At 36.2% G+C, this 14119-nt stretch overlaps 1 long non-coding RNA gene across 1 annotated transcript; it reads right to left on the reverse strand.

Annotated features, from left to right (window-relative positions):
• Positions 1-1784: 1784 nt before the first annotated feature.
• LOC125685625 (uncharacterized) lies at positions 1785-3876 on the reverse strand. Its single transcript, XR_007373491.1, has 2 exons — positions 3832-3876; positions 1785-3239 (listed from the first exon to the last, which is right to left on the reverse strand). It is a non-coding gene; the product is annotated as an uncharacterized LOC125685625 (long non-coding RNA).
• Between the last annotated feature and the right edge of the window lie 10243 nt (positions 3877-14119).

Genomic DNA, 14119 nt, shown 5'->3' on the forward strand with positions numbered 1-14119 from the left:
CCCTTTCTGCTCATCTGCAGTGCATGCTCCCTAGTCATCTTGCCTTCAGCATTAGAGTAAGGCCTTCAGTTTTTGGACAATCTCTCATCTTATTTGATTTATTAGCTTCAATTCCAAGTATACGGTATTATATTGTGTTGTCTTGCATCCCGATATCATACTTAGTAAACCCTCCTCAGATCGTTGTGGCTGCTTTTTTTTTTTTTAATTATTATTTTTTTATTTTTATTTTTTTAGGCCCACCTCTCTACCCTTTACCTTTCTCCCCCTTTCCCTTTATCAGGGCATGGGTCCGTGGATCCCCCCCAGCCTGGCCCATTAGTGACAGAGCCATGTCGAACCAGTGCATAAATCATTGACATCAGCCCATACTTTCCAGGCTGAGTTTTGTGAAATTAAAGTACTGACTTCCCATTTACTTATTTTTCCTCAGCTTCTCTCTTAGTCTTTTTCTGTCTTACTAATTAAACTGAAAGAAACTTTAGTTGTTTTTTTCCTTTTCCCCAGACAGGAAAATCAACTTATGTATTGGTTGTACAGTGCGCAAATCTTGACTCATACAACCTTTTAGTTTTGTTTTCCTCAGACCTTTGTTCATTTTCTGAGGGTTTATTTACATGCAACTTTTGAAGCAAAAACATATAATCAGTGAAACATTACAGAAATGGAAGCAAATGATTTGTAGTTCAAAAGGAGAAAAAATTATCTACTGCAAGAAATATTCGTAGAGCTGGAACATGCAATCAATAGCAAGAAGCTTTAAAAGTTTCAGGCTGCTCATTCCAATTCTTTATTATCAAAAGGTAAAACTCTGTTCTCACTTATTCTCCTGAAGCTGATCTTCAGCTAGAAGAATCAATTCAGCTAGAGTAGAATCAATGTTTTCCAAATAATGCAAGTTAAACAAACATGAAATATTTTATATCATTAACAGCAGCTTACAAAGTGAATCACCTTGTTGACAGTCATTCCATTTCTGCGATCTTTACCTTCACCTGAGAAATTAAGACCTCCCTCATACATTATAAGTTACCCAGAAGATCTCAGTACATTTCTTATAAGTACTTACAGTGAGCTTTTCACAACAGTTTAAATGCCGTCAAGCCTGTGTAATTTGCTTCCCCAAACTTATAAGCTCACTTAGAACCATAAAGCTTGCAATCAAGAGCAAATAAAAAATTCTGCCACTAAAACACCAGGTTATCAATCCCATAGTAAAATCTAAGAGCTTCAAACATGACAGCAAAGACTGTTAAAACCATTAAGGCAGAGAGGAAAAGCATTGCTTTGCTGCTCCTAGCATAAGAAAGCACAAGTAAGCAGACAAATGAGAAATACTATCGTTAGAAGCACCTTCTTTCTAAAAAATTAATTCTTTTGAAACTCATGAATAGTGTTTTGATGCTATACAGATGTTGCAACCATTTCTGTAACAGAACAGAAAAGGGGAATATAAGAAGCTGATTTTTCAGAGATTAATGTGCAGTATTTAATAGTGCCATTCTAGTTATTATGATTGATTGATTCAATTTGTTGATCTAGAAATATGAGTCATCATGCACAATGCTAAATGTCTTTGAATATCCCCGGGAATTGATGAACTACTACAAACTGCACTTCAGGGAAACTGACTAATGATTCTATAAGTAAAAACAAGTTATTGTTTTAGATGTTACGCAGCGACAACAGAATCCTAAACACTGTGTTTTCACAGTTCGTGTTCTTAGGAGATTTAATGTTTCAGCAATATCTGAGCTCATTATTAGCTTCAATTTGAAAAGAAAAAAGCATAGTGAAGTTGTCCACTGTTGTCCATTGTGAGGACTAAAACAAATATGTTTATTCAGGTCTATTTGTTTCTTGCATCATTACTTGAAATTTATCAAAAAAAAGGTTTTTTAGAAATCTCTTGGGTACTGAGATAGTACAAAACTTTCAATATATATTTTGCAAAAAGCTTTACAATTTTTATCACTAAAAGTCTCCCTGAATACAATACAAAGAGGATAACAAATAAATAATAAAACAAATATATTCTTGACAGTTGTTTTTACATAGAAAATAAAGCATGGAATAAGACCACTCTGAAAGTAAATCTTCCTAATTATTTCCATGGGAATAAGCAGATACAACAAACACAATAACAGTGTTTGATTAAGAAAATTCTCAGCTATAAAACAGTATTTTTCAATATAGTCATCACCGTTAGCTCTGCATTTTTGACAGCAATGAACATGGGACTTTATGTCACACTTGTAAAAATCGGCAGCAGTAGAGGTGACTCACTGTTTCACAGCTGCTATGACAGTATTGTTGCTAGTAAAATGTTGTCCATGTAGCCCATATTTCATCAGCCCAAACAGATGAAAGTCATGAGGAGCCACATTCAGGCTATATGGTAGGCAGGCTCAGACAGTCCAGCCAAGATTGGCAATGTGCTCCATGCTCTTTGGAGTAGTACAGGACCTGGCATTATTATGCTTCTAGAGAAAGGTTGTCTTTTTCTGTGACCTGACTCTGGAAGTTTGAACCTTCAACTTAGTTAGAGTCGCTTAGTCAGAATCATTATGTAGTAGTCAGAGATAATGGTTCATTTAGGTTCCAGGAAAGCAGAAGGATCACTCCTGTCCTATCCCAAAAGAGAGTACACATTGCCTTACTTGCTGTGAGTTGTACCTCGAGTTTTTTTTTCTGACAGGGAAATCATATGTTGCTACTCCTGAACTGCTTGACTCCAACTCATAGTGGTGACACCATATCTTGTCACTGGTCATGATGCAGGAAACTGTCACCTTCAGCCTCATATTGTTTCCATAGATCCTGACCAACTTGCATACAATGTTATTTATTTTCCTGTGTGCATTTGTGTGACCCACCAGAACCAAGCTGTAATACTCCAACATTACAACTATCAAGTCTAATGCTTTGAAGCCAATATTCAGCTTCGTACACAGTTCCCTGGTAATAATCCACCAATTCATATGGATGACCTTGACCACAAAACTCTTCATGTTGTGACAGCTGTGCACGGCTGTGTTTCACGTTGCTGTCACCAATGCTGAAATGCACCATCCACCACCTCACTACGCTCACATCTACTGTTGGGTCTCCATAAATATTCAGCAAGTGTTGATGAATGTCAGTGGGCGCTATTTTTTATGCATGGAGAAATTCAACCACATGCAGTTGTTTCATAGGAACTTCCATGCCATTTCGTCAGGTTGCCTCTTGACTGCTGTCTGTTGTATGGCAATAAAACATAGTAGAATGTCAGTGTGAAGTTTTAGCCTCTACTGCTGTACCACCAACATCCACCCCTGACATCATGGGCCAATATAATGAAGAGGCACTGCCCTCAAGCAATTACGGAATACCTGCTTTTTGCATAAAGCACTTACTGTGTGATGATACCTTGCAGTGTACTGAGACTTATAGTGAAAAATGTGATAAGAATTTTGTAAGCCAACACACCAAGATGTTATTGAATGCAGAAACTACATAAAACTGTCAATGCATGTCAAATATAACATATATACAAGTTTGCCACTCTGATTGGATCTAGACATTTCTTCTTATTTTCAAATACATTTCATATCAGCAGCATAAAAGTTCCCAAACTAGAATGATCTAGACTCTCCTGTTGCTTTGGACTATGTGTAATACTAATATATTGTTTAGGAAAATATGGAACCCGATCTAAATAGTCCATAACTTGATCTCATTACAGTGCAGAAACCAAAGTGCATTGAGGATTCTACAATCAATAAGCGTACAGAGGTCAGGCTAAGCAGGATTATCACAGTGGAAAAATAATAAATGAAAAATACTTACCTACATTGTAGGCTCACAACAAACTCCATAAGGAGCAATCTCCAGGAAGAGATCCTTCCTCAGTGGCAGTCAGCACTTAAATGGGATCTAGGAGAGATGGAGCCAGGCTCCACCCCCTTCTGGTAGTACAGGTGAATTACCTTCACCTGTGCTCCCGTGGCTGACTCATTGCTTGCCTCAGGTGGTCAATCAGAGGTTCAAACCATGATTCAGCAGTTCCCATACAAAGATTGAAATAAAATACTGTCACAGTGCCTCTAGATTTCAATTATCCTAATCTGTATAAGGTAGAGAAAAACAAAATTTTTTGGTAAACACGTTCCTGTAGCAGCTTCTTATGAAGACATTTTAATGTAAATCAGTCTATCATAGAATCATAGAATAGTTTGTGTTGGAAGGTGCTTAATCATTAAATTCCAACCTGTCATATGCAGACATCTACCACTAGATCAGGTTGCTCAAATCTCCATGCAACCTGGCCTTTTCTTAATTTCTTAATTAAATTTATTTGTAAGGATTATAATAATATTTTAAAATGAACAGTTAAACATTATTCCTATGGATTCATATATATATATATATATTTTTGTAGTCTCTCACTTAAATTTACTTCTTCCTGTTAAAACAGTGAACAATACAATTTTGATTTCTAATAACATTATTATAGGCTAAGGGGAATTCTCTGTTTCACATGGACAGGTGTAGTACTTATGATGCAATATGAACTCTAGGGACTTCCTAGAGTGTGTTCTTTGACAATAAATGAGTAGTTTCTAATTACATTGTCATATTTGATAGGCTCTCTCAGATTATCTCTTTCACATAGAGGAGATCTGTTATTTGGATTTGGGATATTCTGAATTCAATATTCTGATTTTAGTGATTGGCTTTCTCTTCCACTTAAAAAAGTGATCTGATAACTAATGCACTTCCTCTTTAAATTTAAATTGAAAGATTTTATTATTTTATATTGCTTAATAATCCCATTCTATCTTCAGAAATTTGCAGAGAGATAAAGAAATGTCCCAGATTAGTTCCAGTACCCTTACTTCCTTCCTTGAATTAAATGACCAAGCATAGCCGACAACTTGGATTTGAAATAGGGACTTTGCAGTCAACAAAATCCATTTCTACTTATATAATTCAACATCTTATTAAATTCATTGAGAAGAAAATAGAAGCAACATGTTTTGAGTTACCCAGATGTCATGCCTCTTTTGAATTACTCACATATACAACACCTGTTATTGCTCTGTGTGTCAACACCCAAATAGACAGGGTTTGACTATAGGCAGAATTCGTCAGAATTAGATGCTCATAGAAATGAAAAAACTTTACTTCACATTTAAATCCATTAATGAAAGAGAATGTCCTTGATTTTTTTAAGGAGTGAACACTCATACATCCTTTTCACTATTCCATGTATACTAGTTATTACATAACTGCAAGTCTCCATGGAACTGCATTATTCTCACACTCCCTTTATAAATAAACCAACAAATTTAATGACTTGATTTTTGCAGAGTGATGTGCTTCTCAGTTGCTGGTTGTATACCTGTGACATAGATGAGGCACCAAATATGAATAGTCTCTTTGGTGAGTCATTTAGTAGTTTTGCACATATAATTTGCCTTATTTATATAAAATGCCTTATTTTTTATGAAAGGAATAGACGCACAACTGTGAAGATGCAGCCCCAGAAGGATCCATTATTAAAAAGTATCACAGTGAAAGAAAAACAAAACAAAACAAAACAAAAACTACCCCAAAGAGTATTTAGAAAGCTAGTTTTTGTTTAAAGCAGAATTTTCAAAACTTCTAGAACTTCATCATATGTTATAAGATTGGCTCTTTTTCCTTCTGCCTATGTCTTTGTCTTGCTGTCTTTCTGTTGGCATGCCTTTAAAATTACATGTCTTGAATATAAACGTAATACATTTATCAGAAGAGATTATTCTGTAAGCAAATCTTCAGAAACCATACAGCCTATCTCATGCTGATGCCCTATATTTCTGAGAACTAAGGAGAATTAATATTTTAAACTAAAAATATGCAGGACTTATATCATAAATGTATTTTTGTTTATCTTTTAAATGAAAAAAGAACAACTCATGAACACAAGCTAACCAAAGTAAAATAATAAAGAACAAATCTTGAAATTTAAACAAAATGTTGACAGAGAAAGGAGAATGTATTATAGCTTTGCTGAAAATTTTCTTTCTGAAAACTCCAGTCTTTAATAACTTAAATTGCTCCTTTATTTCTTTTTATTCTTCTCTCTTGTTTTAAATGGAAGGATGTAAATTCCTTAAATACATTGACATTATTGGTGCAGCTCTACTGAACAAGAACAGATGGTCAAGTCTGGTGGCAGCTGTGTACTTCAGATAATATACTACAGACAAAGATGAATGAGCTCAGAACCATCAATCTAGAAAGAAAATATGTGTTCACTCGGGGGACACTTATGTCACTAGCTTTCGTAAAAAAGGAAGGAGTCTAGACCGATACATGAAAAGTTCTCCTTTTTGAAAATTAACATGAAAGACACAATTATAAAATGAAGGCTTTTTATACATTCTATGTAAGTCCATTTCATATCATGTTGTTAATAATAATGTCCTATATGTTGCATCATCCTTTTGCTCTGCATAGATTTTTGTGGATGTGCCTCAATCTTTCACGAAATTAGTATACTTTAGTGCTACTTGGAATGTAAGTACTTAGCTCCTCTTTTTAAATACTTGACTTTTCAAACCTGCAGTTTGCTGTCCTTAAGAATCTAGAAGAGTGAATTATTACATTTCCTACTTGGTAGAACTATCCAAATAAAAACAGAGTATTTAAGGGATACCATCTTCATTTTCTGGAAAAATCCAGTTTGCTAAAGATGCATTAGATTCATTTACCAATAGAAGTGAATTATTAAATTATGGTACATTATATCTGATGATTGTTCAGACCAGGTGGTATGTACATGCCATAGGCAAATGGAGCTTATCTATTCTGGTATTTCTTGAAGGGAGATCTCAAATCATGACTTCAGTCATGAATAAAACTGAAGCTTACCTGTCATGGATTGGCTGTAGCTGCAGAATATTTAGCCAGATTATGTAGTTTCTTAACAGAACTTCTGACTCAAGAAAATACAGCTCTTTACAAGAGTAGGGTAGAGTTAATGATGTTATCAGGGAATATCTGTGTTTCTTCAAAAAATGTCTATCTTAATAGTAGACTTCAAAGACACATATATCAACGTACCTGTTTTTAGAAGTTGCTTCTGTTTCTTAGCATATTCCGGTCCTTTTTCAGATTGGAGGCTTGAATTGGTCCCTGTCTGTTATTCTAGCTAAGGAAACTTCAGGGGTATTCTATTCTGGGACAAGTTCTAAATCTTTATTGTTAAATTCTGTTCCTTTTATCAGAAGAAATACTTCTTTATAATTTCATGCTTGAATTACTCATATAGAAGGATTTGGCTACAGTTTTATTAATCAAACTCTTGTTATTTCAGCTTTACTTTCCCCAGTAAAAGCTTTTGCAAAGTCCATCTTGCTTGAGAGCTTTTTCATGATTTTATTTGGTGTTGTAGTTAACATTGTCTGAGAATAAGCATTTCAGTAAGTATTGGTATACTTTTTTTATTCGTCACAGTATCATGATTTATTCAATTGATTTAATATTTAGTTTTATTATATTGTATTTATTTATTACAATTAGATATTGTTTTTATTATTATGGAATCAGAAAATACATGTAGAAGGGACTCTAAATTTTTCATTTAAACCTAGTTATGTGTTTAGACCAAGAAATAACTTCTTGGTTATTAGACTCTTTATTTTCTGTATTAGGCATAGTCATTAGATATGTCTGTGCCATGATGTGTGGAAGTCACTGAGTTATTTCTCAATGAGCCAATGGGCAGATCCATAACTGCATTAAAAAACATTATATTTAGGCTAATTCTGTTTTGAAATGAAAAGTATAAATCCAGGTGGGCTCCTATACTACTAGTACTGGTGGATTACTGTGTTACTGTGCTACTGCTGAAATATATTCAAACTAAACAAGGATACTTTTATACAGTCCTGTATAATCAGATGGGTATAGGGCTCACTAGGTACAGGTAAGCTTGAAAATTTTATCCCATGTCAATACTAGTTGGGAAACTAGGATGTATTTGTTATGTCTGTAAAATCTGACATTCTGGAGGAGAATACAGGTATCTAAAAATGCTGCAGACCCTCCTCAATAGAAGTCACTTAGTTGACCTAGAAATGCTTTGAGGATTATATTTAAGTTTCGAGATGAGTATCTGGGGCTGATCTTGAATCGAAAGAAGAGAAAACATGTATAGCAGAAACAAAATCTTTCTCGAAGATAGGGTGCAAGTGAAAACATCCACCAGGTAATCCAAGCTGGCATAATTTACCATGAGGGGATATTATGGAAATTCTGGTGGATGCAGAAACTGGTAACCAAGAACCTTCTCAAAAAATGCAATAAATATGAGGTATCAGTTACAAAAATGCCAAGAGTGTAAGACATATCTTGGACTAGTTTCCAAAGAAGGATAAGAAAGAAATATGAGAAATGTGTTGTGCATTATATTTAATATTTCACGCACTGCCTTATTTTAGGTGTATCAGTGTATATGGTTCTACTTAATTTATTGGTTAAAATATTGCTACCTGACAGATTGAAAAGAATCAACAATCCAAACAGTGCATTATCTATCTCAGATTAACTCATATTTACCTCTAAGCCTTGGAAATGCAATCTTGATGAATGCATAATTATGTGAAATATATGAGAATTGGGCAAAGCAAGAAGTAAAAATATTTAATATTTAATTAATAAATTGGCCTTGTGCAAATTTATAGAAATGAAATCTGCAATGATGATATGAAATGAATGTTAGTGAACATAGTAAAACTGGTGGAATACTTGATTTCCCAAGGAAAACAATGCACAAATCTGAATTGTATCTAATAAAGTGTTCTTTTTCTTCTTTTTTTTTCTTTTTTTTTTCTTCCTTCCCCCCCCCCCCCCCGCTTTTTCTGTTCCTTTTCTCATTCAGCTCTTGGGATCAATCTGCTACTAAAGTTTGGATTCCAGGTACACTATACATTGAAAGTTAATTTCATTTCATGTAATTATTATAATGGAACAAAGACTCATTGCTCAAGTCACCCAGTAAGCATAGGAGAGTAAAACATCTGTTATTTGTTGAAATTACTATGCATTTCTCATATTACACTTCCTTTATGCTATCTTTCTGAATCCAGTCAGGGAGGAATACTGTCAGGGGAGACAAAGTAGGTGATATTTTAGTGCGTAAAATAAAATACTTCAGAATATACTTGTAAATAGAGCCCTGAGAATAGACAGACTAATGTGGTTTCTAAAAATAATTTGCATTCAATTTGTGCTCTTTCTGAATCTGAGAGTAAGGCTGGTACAATGCAATTCATCGTGAAAGCAACTTCTCAATTTGCAAGAAATTGTTTAATGTCTTATGCTCCAGCTGAGTGTAAAACTTACATGTAGTGTGGTTAGCTAGCATCTTTTTATTCCAATGTTCTGACTGTGTTAGTATATAACTTTTAGCATATATGTACAAAAGAAGCTTCCAGAACATGTTTGAATTTTTGAAATCTAATATTTTCTGCTGTACAGTCGAATTCTACTTGATAATCACATGAAATTTGACAAGGCCCAGTGCAAAGTCCTGCACCTGGGTCAAGGCAATCCCAAGCACAAATATAGCCTTGGCAGAGAATGGCTTGAGAACAGCCATAAGAAGAAAGACTTGAGGGGTACTGGCTGATGAAAGAGTCAGTGTGAGCCAGCAATGTGTGCTTGCAGCCCAGAAAGCCAACTGTATTTGGATCCAGGGCTGCATCAAGAGAAGCATGACCAGCAGGTCAAGTTACATGATTCTGCTCCTCTACTCTACTCTCATGAGACCCCTTGTGAAGTTCCGTGTTCATTTCTGCAGCCTGCAACACAAAAAGGACGTTGAGCTGTTGGAGAAGGTCCAGAGGAGGGCCACAAAGATGATCTGAGAGTTTGTCCTGTACAGGGACAAGCTGAAGGACTGAGAGTCCTTGGCCAGGAGAAGATAAGGCTCTGGGCTCACCTTATAGAAGCCTTCAGTATCTGAAGTGTGCCTACAGCAAAGCTGGAGAGGGACTTTTTAGGAAGACATGTAGTGACAGGACAAGGGAAAATAGCTTTAAACTGAAAGAGGGTAGATTTAGGCTAGATATTAGGAGGAAATTCTTTACTGTGGGGGTGGTGAGACACTTGAACAGGTTGTCCAGAGTGGTTGTGAATGACTCTACCCACTGGAGACATTGAAGCCAGGCTGGATGGGACTGTAAGCAACCCGGTCTAGAGGGAGGTGTCCCTGCCTATCACAGGGGTTTGGAACTAGATGATTTAATGGTGTCTTCCAACCTAAGCCATTCTTGTGAACTGAGGTGTTCTTATTTTCTGCTTGGTCGTGTTTAATTATATCTGTGGTATCCAGCTTCAAGGGAAAACTAAATCCCTTTTTACCATTAACCTTTAAGAAAATAATTCTCAAATAGTTGTTTAAAAAAACATATGTATATATTTTATATTAATGGAAACATAGACTGTGATTGCACTTTATTTGATGTAATGTTCCAAAAAAAGGGAATAGTTTACATTTTCATATTCATTTGTTGACAACACTTAAACAGAGAAGAAACATGAAAATGAAGAAGTGGTGAGATGATTCTGGGACTCATCTAATTAAACAAAGATCAAGGGAAGAAGATAACAGAGCTGACCAATCATGCCTTCCAGCCAAGTTTGTTTCTCAAAACTAAAAGTACTATTTAACAATTCAGTCAAAACTGAATAAATCTAAACAATCCAAAGATTGAAATACCAAAGAAGCAACAACACATGCAGCTGCTTCAGATCACTCTGTCTTTAAATCCCTTAAGATTTTATGAGAGTGCTTATAGAAATAGCATGCCACCTATATATATACGTAGCCAAAAATCACTGTTGTCAGGCATTATGCTTCTAGAAAATCTCCTTCTCTATTTTTTATTAAAAGAAGAGACAGCTGTGACTATTCAGTCTAAACTACAACAGAGAAAAAAAAAAAAAAAAAGGAAAAAAAGGAACAACATAGACTACAGGAAAATCCTGTTAATTATACATGTGATTCAATTAGTCCTTTATTCTCCCTCTAACATCTCTATAAACAGATTCTGATTTCCTCCAGTTTATTTTTCATTAGATTTTATCCCATAAATATATTTAACCAGATTATTGCAAATGCAATCAGAAATGCTTCTACATTCTCGTTGATCAGAGATAGTGTTCCTTCTGTATTTGCTGTTTTAATTTCTGCAATATCAATGATATAGCTCTCCATACAATAGTCTCTCAATCTGTGTTTCTCTAAAAAAAGAAAAAAAGCTGGAAATATATTTCCTTTTTTAATCACCCTAAATTTGGTGACTATAGGCTTGTTTTTATTAATCACTAACAGAAGAAATCCACAAACAATAGAATAAAAGTTACTATTATTTTACTCTAGCTGTCCATGTTTGGTGATGCTATGCGGCCAGCCATCACACTTGCCCAGTCGGCTATTTCCTCACTACTGACAAGATACATATTCTAAATCAAGAGGTCTTGAAGTTCATGATACCAAGTGTTTTTAAAGAGCTAGCTAAGAATCCATATGGTAGAACAGTATTTTTTGTATTTAAGGTTATTAAGATTTGACAAACAGATCTCACTTTTTAGATTATATGCTTTAGTGAATAGGTAAATTTTGGGTAAAAATTATTATTGTGTCTACATACTGTTGAGAAATTACTATTACTATTATATTACATTTCGATTAAGAGGATCAACAACTTTTAATTATTATCCGTCAGGACCCTGAACTTTGGAAAAGCGAACTTTAAGCTGTTCAATGGACTGTTAGGCAAGATCCCTTCAGATGCTGTCTTTAAAAACAAAGATGTTGAGGAGAGCTGGCTTCCTGAGAGCACAAAAGCTCTCTGTCCCTCTGAATAAGAAAGCGGGTAGAGGAGGTAGGAAGCTGGTGTGGCTCGGTAAGGACCTACTGGGCATGCTGAGGGTGAAGAAAGGTGCGTACAAGCTCTGGAAACAAAGGCATATCACCTGGGAAGAATACAGGGATGCCATCCGGACTTGCAGACATGGGATCAGGAAAGCTAAAGTGCAGGTGGAACTGAACTTGGCGAGGGACATGAAAAACAATAGGAAGACTTTCTACAAGTACACTGGCCAGAAGAGACAGGTCAAAGCAAGTGTACCTCCTTTGGTAAATGTAAAAGGCTTCAACGGACAAAGAGAATGCTTGAGGTACTGAATGAGTTCTTTGCCTCTGTCTTCACTGGCGGCCAGGATTCCAGTCCCTGCATCCCTAAATCTCTAGGTGGGCACTGGGGTGGTAAATCCCCCCCCGCTGTGAGGACAGAGCAGGTACGAGACCGCCTCATGAGTCTGAATGTGTACAAGTGAGGGGCTGGATGGCGTGCATCCCAGGTTTCTGAAGGAGCTGGCTGAGGTGGTTGCTGAGCCGCTCTCCATCATACTTGAAAAGTGATGGCTGTCAGGTGAGGTCCTGGATGACTGGAGGAAGGGTCACATCACTCCCATTTACAAGAAAGGGAGCAAGGAAGACCCCGGGAACTACAGGCCAGTGAGTCTCACCTCTGTGCCTGAGAAGACGATGGAACAGATCATCCTGGATAACATGCTTGATCACATGAGGAATGAGCATGTGATCCGAGACAGCCAGCACAGCTTCACCAGGGAAGGTCATGCTTGAGGACAGGCTGAGGGAGCTGGGCTTTTACAGCCTGGAGAAAAGAAGGCTGTGGGGTGACCTCATTGCAGCCTTTCAGTACCTAAAGGGAGCCTACAAAGAGCAGGGGAATCAACTCTTTGAAAGTGTTGATAACTGCAGGATAAGCGAAAATGGTTTTAAGTTGAGGGAAGATTTAGGTTGGATGTCAAGGGGAAGTTCTTTACAGAGAGAGTGGTGAGTTGCTGGCACAGGCTGCCCAGAGAGGTTGTGGATGGGCCCATCCCTGGAGGTGTTCAAAGCCAGGTTGCATGGACCCTGGGCAGCCTGGTCTAGCATTAAATGGGGAGGTTGGTGGCCCTGCCTGTGGCAGGGGGGTTGGAGATTCATGATCCTTGAGGTCCCTTCCAACCCAAGCCATTCTGTGATTCCGTGATTAAGATATGCTATCCTTTGATCAAGCAAGTCATACACTCAACCAATTAAGGATAATTTGCTGATTGATCTAATACTTAATTGTCAATAAAGCATTTTTATTTAACATTGGGTGTTATATCTGTTTCCATAGGCCTGGACCAGACTACTATTACAGTTTTCATCATTATTTAGAGTGAATATAATAAAGCTAGTAAAAAAAAAAAGTGAAAAACAACAACATCATCAACAACAACACAAATATCAACTGTAAGATATAGGCATCTATACACAATAGTATAGATGAAACATAAACATCATAGGTGAAAACATAGAGATGGAGACAAGGCATCCAATATGGACTGAAATGTCTTAATAATACTGGTCCAATTTAAAAAAAAAAAAATCAAGTGTCAACAAGAAATGCAGATCAGACTAAAAAGACAGTGGACCTAGAAGATTAGGAATTGAATGTTTGAAGGGATAAATAATTTTTCTTCACAGAGTTACAGAATCATATCATAGTTGAAGTTGGAAGGGGCCTCTAGAGATCATTTGGTTCACCTCTCCCTCTTGATTAGGTTGACCAGGACCATGTCCAGACAGCTTTTGATTATCTCCAAGAAAAGTACAGTATAACTTCTCTGTGCAAATGCTTACAGTGCTCAGCCACCTTCATAGTAAAAAGTTCCTCCTAATGTTTAGATGGAACTTTTTCCACCTGTACTTTTGAGCTCCTAATGTAATGTTATGGAAAAAATTGCTAACAGGAGGAGCTGATTCTTGCCTCTGCTTATGTTACAGGGAAGCTTGAATTATGACTATATTTTGAGGTTGCTTTGAAAACAAAGTTTGAACTTTTAAGTTATTCTCTTAGCCTGAAATAATTGGTTCAACATAAAGAGGTAATCTCCTACTTAAAAGAGATAAATAATTGACTTTGTGGGTCTTTCCAAGTTTTGGAGAAAGTTCCATGAATATCAAGAGGTAGAAAGTAGATCTAAATAAAAAATGAATATAAGTGCAAAATTTTATATCTTGGAA

Source organism: Lagopus muta, chromosome 1 (genome assembly GCF_023343835.1).
Source record: "Lagopus muta isolate bLagMut1 chromosome 1, bLagMut1 primary, whole genome shotgun sequence".
In the NCBI taxonomy this organism is placed as follows: Eukaryota; Metazoa; Chordata; class Aves; order Galliformes; family Phasianidae; genus Lagopus; species Lagopus muta.